Raw genomic sequence first — 7,667 nt, forward strand, 5'->3', positions numbered from 1 at the left:
GCATTTCTTTCACTTGCACCATCTGTGCCTCCATACTATTTCTCAGATCTTGGATCATATTTATTGTCATTATTCTGAAATCTTTTTCAGGGAGAGTGCCTCTCTCTTCTTCATTTGTTTGGTCTTGTGGATTTTTACTTTGTTCCTTCATCTGCTGCATCACTCTCTGTTTTCTCATTTTGTTTAACTGACTGTGTTTGGGTTCTTCTTTCCTCAGCCTGCAGGGATGTAGTTCTATTTAATTCTGTTGTCTGTGACCAGTGGGAAGGTCAATCTAGTTCCTTTTGTAGGCTTCCTGTGGGAGGAACTGATGCCTCTGTTCTTGTGTGTGGAGATGGATCTTGTCCTTCTGATGTGCAGGTCCATATCTGGTGATGTGTTTTGGTGTGTCCTTGAGTTTAGTATGAGTATATGCAGCTTGTCTGCTGATGGATGAGTTTATGTTCCTGTATTGCTCACTATTTGACTTGAGGCATCCAGCACTGGGGTTTGCTGGCCTTTGGGTAGAGATGAATCTTAGTGTTGAGAATGAGACCTCTGGGATAGCTCTTGCTAATTAATATTCCATGATCCCCGGAATTCTCTGGTGGTCCAAAGTTTTGAACTCAGCTCTTCTGCCTCAGAAATCCAGGTGCAATGCCCAGCCAGGCACCAAGTCCCTGGAAGCTGCACAGGACAGAGGAAAAGAGGAAAAAGTAGATAAAAAAAAAAAAGGAAAAAAGAAGGAATGATTAAAAAGAACAGAAAAAAACAGGACAAGTGGTAAAAACAAAAGGAAGCAGTCAAAATCACAGAGATGTACACACATGCACTCACAGAAAGAACAGAAGTGGAGAACAAAAAAAAAAAAAAACAGAAAAAGAGAGAAAATGAAGAATAGAGCAATCAAACCAAAAAGCAAACCTACATAGGAATATATACAGTAAAGATTAAACTGACAAATACATAAAACCGGGAACAAGTGAAACAAATCAGGAAGTGCTGCAATACTTCTAGGTACATATCTGCACCTGCTGTGGAGACTGTGGAGTCAGCTCAGACTCTGATCTAGTCTTTGTCTTGCATGTATTTACCCCCAAAGGCCACAGTTGCCCCCTAATTGTACAGCCTTTATTTTAGAAACACACATCTACCCAGTAATCCACAGATGCAGGGTCTATCAAATCAATTGTGGGTATTAAATCTGCTCCTCCTGTGGCTGTCTCCATTTCTCTTCTTTGGTTATATAGTCCCGGGGAATCAGTTTTTGTTTTGTTCCAATCTTTGCATGTGGGCTCCTCTCATGTGTCAGCTCCCCACCCAAGAAAAGGGAGCAGAAGAGAGTGATTAGGGCTCACTTTCATCTTTAGCCCATGGAGAGGGTGGATATGTCAGTCTAATTGAAATTTGTGGGAGTGTTTGCAGCAGCAGAGATAAGTGTCAGTCTAAGGTGTGCTGTGCATTCTCCCAGGGAAGTTGATCCTGAACGCAGGATCGTTGGAGGTGGCGGGCTACATCGGCTGCTGGGAGCGTGTGACCAATGACCTGCCTTTCTCACAGGACCCTTGGTAACCGCAGTGGCAGGCCACGTGTGTTCCAGTATGGCAGCCATAGCTCAGGATGTTCTCATGCAGGTGCTGCCCTGCAACGTTCAGCACTGAGCAGGGAACTCCTGTGGCTCCTCTTGAGCACCCCAAAACAAAGATCACCTGCCCCTCCATGAGGCCCAGTCTTTTCCCCAGATTCCATCCAAGTTAGCTGTGACACACTAGCCACCCAGGCTGTTTTCACAATGCCAACCCCAGTTTTCTCCCTGGGGTCTGTTCTCTGAATCAAAGCCTTGGCAGCCAGGCACCATCCACTGCTGTGTGTAGTCAGACAAGCCCCTCAGGCTGGGAAGTGATGCTTGGCACCAATCCTCATGTGGTAATATTTCCACATTGCATTCTGCACACCTGTTGCTCTCTCTTCCAGGGACTTTGAATCTCTCCCCATTCATCCCCACCAGTGAGGGGGTTTCATTGTGTGTGGAAGCTTTTCCCCCTTCACAGCGCCCTCCTAGAGGGGCACATTCTTCTAGAGATTCTTTGTCTCTTTTTTTTCCATTTACATTTGCATTACCCGCATACATGGGGATTTTCTTGCCTTTTTGGAAGTCTTATGTCTCCTGCCAGTGTCTGGAAGGTGTTCTGTGGGAGGCATTGCACATGTAGATGTATTCTTGATGTATTTGTGGGGAGGAAGGTGATCTCCACATTTTACTGCTCCACTGTCTTCCTGTCTGATCTATTATTAATTCTAAAAAGGGAATCATCTCTTCTTCAAGAATGCATAGGCCAGGCAGAGTGATAGGAAATGAATAAATACATGCTCAATAAAAGGGCCAACTCTGTGGTGTTGATAGGACATGCTCTGAGTTTAGAGATAGTGGCCCAGATTGACCTAGGAGAGCCACTTGGAGAAGGAAACACTCAAGCTTGGCCTTGAACGAGAGACTTCTCAAATGACGGCACCAGGCTTTCCTGGAGGTCCAGATGTTAAGACTCTGTGTTTCTACTGCAAGGAGTGCGGGTTTGATCCCTGGTCAGGCAACAGAGATCACACATGGACAAATAATAATAATAATAATAATAATAATAATAATAATAATAATAATTGCACTTGTCTGAGCAGAGGCTGTGAGGTGGGGTGGTTGCAAAATTATTACAGGAGACATGGGACACCTGGAGGGAGGCAGCATTTCAGAAATTGAGAGTGGCTGGGACAGCCAGGCCTGCTCTAATCTCCCCTCCCTCTTCCCCTTAGCTGGCCTATGTGAGCAAAATCACCATTGGAATACCCCCTTAGGAATTCAAGGTTGTCTTTGACATGGTCTTATCTGACTTGTGGGTGCACTTCATCTGCTGCTACAGTCCTGCCTGCCGTGAGTACACATCCTCTACATCTCACTCATCTTTTACTCCCCCTTCCTCCCCCTCCTCAGTCCTTGTCATCTCAGGGACACTCATCACTTGTTTCTGCAGATACACACAAGCTCACTTGTCCACCACCTGCTGGTTCTCGGCCTCAAAGTTCAACCTCACCTATGACTCTGGGAGGATTATTGGATTTCTTGGGTATGACACCATTTGGTAACTGGAAACCAGATGCTGAGTCAAGACTGGCCCTGGGAGAAACCCATGCTTCCAAAACAAATGCAGGACCACCTGGGAGGGTATTGCTTTCCCAAAGTCCCCTAATGGCAGTCCACCCTCTCCGCATGGCCATGCCGCTAGGGAGACAGTGCCTCTGGTGACACATAAACTCCCAGAATGGCTAATGCAGAGAGTCACTTGGGATGTGGAATTGCAGCCCCATTGACCATGAGCAGCTCTAGGTTCATTTTGCTGGGAGCAGGGAGAGAGGGGAAAAGAAACCACTTTGCTATTCTTCAACAATCCCACACATCAAGTGCTCTGATTAGCTCCCATATACAGAGGAGGGAACTGAGGTGCAGAGAGGAAGGGCCTTACCAAAGTCACCCATTTGGTAAGTGGTGGAGCTGGGTGGGCCAGTCAGGATTCATGCAGATGTGGAGTATTTGGGGAGAGATTAAAACTGATCTTGGGCCCCTACTGGCAGCCAGGGGTTTCAGGCACCTGGGAAGGGAAAACAGGGGACCACAGCTGTGAGGGGGCTTAATAAATGAATTTTCACTGTTGGGGGCCTTTGAAAGTCTAATAAAGAGGTATGAATTCTCCTCCAAAAGGCGTGTGTTCTCAGTATCTGTCTGTCTTTTTCTGTCCCTCTCTCTCTCTCACATACACACACACACACACACACACACACACACACACACACATATTCACATCTTCAAAAGGATGTTTCCCAGGCAAAATTTTCATAAAAACCCTGGTAGCAACATTGTTTAATGGGCTTCTGTCTTCCTGGGCAGGTGCAGAATCCACAATGCATTGCAATGATTACAGTTTATATCTGTCATCTGATCATAGTGATGCCAAAGAGAAGATTACCCCGATCTCTGCTCATTTTACCCTCAAGTGGGAAAAATTTGGTCCTGTCCTGAGTCTCAGATTCCTCACCTGTACAGAAGACATGAGGATGATTTGACTCACTTTAGATGGTGTGTGGAGCAGGAACAAGTGTTGGGTAAAATCCACAACCTTACACAAATGGAACTGAATTCCTGTCCCAGCTTGGTCTACCTATCTGAGGTCCAGCCAGGGCAGAGCCAAGCCTCAGATATTCTCTGCAGTGCTAATGGCATCTCTACCCCAGCCCAGTCCCAGCACCACAACCCAATACTTTCTGTATAAACACTCTTCTTTCCCACAGGTTGGGAACCTTGTGAATGTGGTCCAAGCACTTGACCTGAGCCCGTGCAGACTGGGTTGGATCACACACCTGTTGATGGTGCCCTGGGCATGGGCTATGCCAGCCATATCCTCCAAGGGACCAACCCTGTCTTCAACAACCTGAAAGTTGGGATGTCATTTCTCAGCCTGTCTTTGTCTTCAATTTGAGCATGTATGTCTAAGCTAGATAAGCCCTCTCTCTAAATTAGCTGTAAGATGATTTCACTTGCGTGAAAACTTATAGACCACCTGATACAGAGGTTTCCTGAGAGATAGTCTAGCCCAGCATAACTATGGCCCCAGGGCCACATCTGGCCCCACCACTGGTTTTGTAAGTAAATGTTTATTTGAACACAAACATGCTCATGGCCTCAAGGGCAGCAGGTTGGTACAGGCATGTAGAAGGAAGTGGCAGAGCAATGGTAGGTGTCAGGAGACAGGTTGGAGGAAAGGACAACAGAATTTCCTGGTGGATTTGATGCAGACATAAGGAGAGGGATGGTGGAAATATTTACTTCCCTACTAATGTTTTACTGGGAGCCCAGGACCAGCTGCATATTTGGCAGGAAAAGTGAAAAGTGAAAATGTGGGACCTCTTGTTCAAGAAAGCATTAGGAATTTCAAGACAGGGATAACAGAGACACAGGGCCTAGTTGAGCATGGGGCCCCAAGGATGGCTCAAGTCACAGGCCCATGAAACCAACCCTGGGTGAGCTGAAACACAGATCCTTAGTGCCCACAGTATCTACTTCTCTGGAAAATGACAGGCTGCATATAAGAGGGCAACCAAACCCTTTCAACACAATGTATTCTGAGGTTATCTATGAGCACCCTGGTTGCTGGAGGGTACCAGGCCCTCTTCAGAAAGGTGGGTGACTGGAGTCCAGCCAGGCGGCCCGGCTTCAAATCTCTCCTTTGCCACTCATTAGTCAGTAACCGAGATTTGCAGGGTACTCAATCCTACTGTGCCTCAATTTCCGCATCTGTAAAATGGGGACCATAAGAATGCCTCTGATGTGTGAATAATTACAGCCCTCAGACAGTGAGTGGCATTACACTGCAACAAGGAGATCTCCCTCTTCCTTCTCTCCTCAGCCAGAAGCAGAATGGCAGCATGGTAATGTTTGGTGGGGTGGATCTCAGCTACCACAAGGGACACCTCAAATGGATACCAGTGCCCTGAACTCACTCCTGGCAGGTAAGCATGAACAAATAAGCATCTTCCTCTGAGGGCCACCCCAAGTGATCCTCCCACACATGCACATGGACACATGCAGACACACAGTGACACAAAGTGACGTGCACTCCCCTAACAAAGACAAACATATGTGGGTGAGTTAAAATTTATCCACATTTGGCCCGTAGAAGTTATTTTAATTAACATTTAGAAAACAGAAATACATCAATTTTTGACATAATTCCCTTGCTTTTCAATACACTTTGTCCATATGTCAACAAGATTTGGTGTTCCCTATTTAAAAAATATTTTAGGCTGAGCTGCAAGCCACCACTGTCTTCCCATCTTCATGAGGATGGGTATCTAGCTCCTTCTTGATGGCTAACACTTGTGTGTCTATCCTTGAACTTCTCTATCCATAGATAGAAGTGTATCTATTCCTATACAATTATTTGCAACAAAACACTTTCTCCATACTGCGCACAAAGTCATCAGGCAACAAAAAACAAATCACTGCATGATGCTCCACTTTCATGCAAATCACAAGTGGGGCATCCATTTTTGCTCACACTGCAGTAACAAATGATCTGATATAACACAGTCACACTTGCACAGTGATATCTGGGGTGACAGTAGACTTGTGGAAAACAGAGTTTTAATATAACCTTAGTGCAGATAATTTTTGACTCACATTCATATAGATACACACAGAAACACATTTAAACACACAGAGTCACACATATAAACACACACAGGAACACAGAAAACACACAAACACACAGAGAGACACAGACACAGACAGAGACACACAGGCATGCACAGATGCACCCACAGATAGACACATAGTCACATAAAACACAAAAATATACACTCAATCCATGGGCTCATAATCACCCCAGGTCTCCTACCTAGGGCCATGACCAACGTCCTGAACAGGGTCCTGAGAGGTGTGTGCAGCCCAGATATTACTGCACCCACTGCGCTGTGAGGCAGGGAGCAGGGTTTGAGGAACTTTAAGTGCTGTGAAAAGAAGATCAGGGAGAATTTCACCAGCCTGAATAGGGTTGTGATAAGATGATCAAATGTCCAGGACTACCCAGGACCAAGGGAGTTCTTAGTACACAAAAGTGCTAGTTTCAAAACAGGGAAAGTCCTGGACAAATTGGGAAAACTGGTCTTGGGAGAAGCTCCCTAGCAGTGTACAGAGGTTGGCTGTATTCTTGAGACCTGAAAGCAATGCATACAACAAGACACTTCTCCTACCCACTGCCACCCACACATACCTCCAAGAGACACATTGGGACAGGGATTATGAAGAAAGAATCAGGAAGCTGGGATCCAAGAGTGGCCTGAAAACAAGGGGCAATCAGTGATGGGATTCTGTGTGATATCCTCAGACAGAAGCTTATGGGTTCTTTGGAGGCCCCGTGGGTTAGCTTGGGCATCGCATAGCCAGTGGCTTTAGTGTCTGAGCCATGTGAGGGGGCTGTGATGGGAAACAACCTCACCCAGGGCAACTTGTGTCTCCCTCCAAATACTCTGAATGACTGTTGACCCGGAGGACCTTCATCTTCACAGTGTGGGTTAACCCACTATTGGTCAGACACAAGACCAGGTCTCTGGTTATTGCTCATGCATTTCTTAACTCATTCAATCATTCACTCATTCAACAAAGACACATCGTGCATTCACTGTGCGCTGAAAACTTGAGATAGGCACTGAGAATGAAACTTGCCCTCACATCAAGTGAGATAGATGTACATGAAATGCATAACACACATAATGAATTACCACTTTGGTACAAATGAGGGAGTGTTTACAGAGAGTAACCAAGAAGGAGCCTGATCTAGTCTGGGGGAATACTTCCCTGAAAAAAGTGACATTTCAGCTGGAATCTGGAAGATGAAGAGAAATTAGCTAGACCAAACAGATGAGGGTCTTCTTGGAAAGGTGACCAGCCCATGGCAAGGCCCTGAGTCACAAAAAAGCTTGGTGCATTCAAGAACTGAAAGGAAGTCAAGAAGGTTAGGTGACCAGACCAAAGGAAACCAGAGTAAAAGTATGAGCTGAAAGGCTCTTCTGGAAACAGTCAGGCAGTGGGGCAGATGTGGGGGGGGGGGGTGCTTCAGAGTGATTCTGGTGCCCACTTTTTCCCA

Source organism: Hippopotamus amphibius, chromosome 3, assembly GCF_030028045.1.
Source record: "Hippopotamus amphibius kiboko isolate mHipAmp2 chromosome 3, mHipAmp2.hap2, whole genome shotgun sequence".
NCBI lineage: Eukaryota > Metazoa > Chordata > Mammalia > Artiodactyla > Hippopotamidae > Hippopotamus > Hippopotamus amphibius.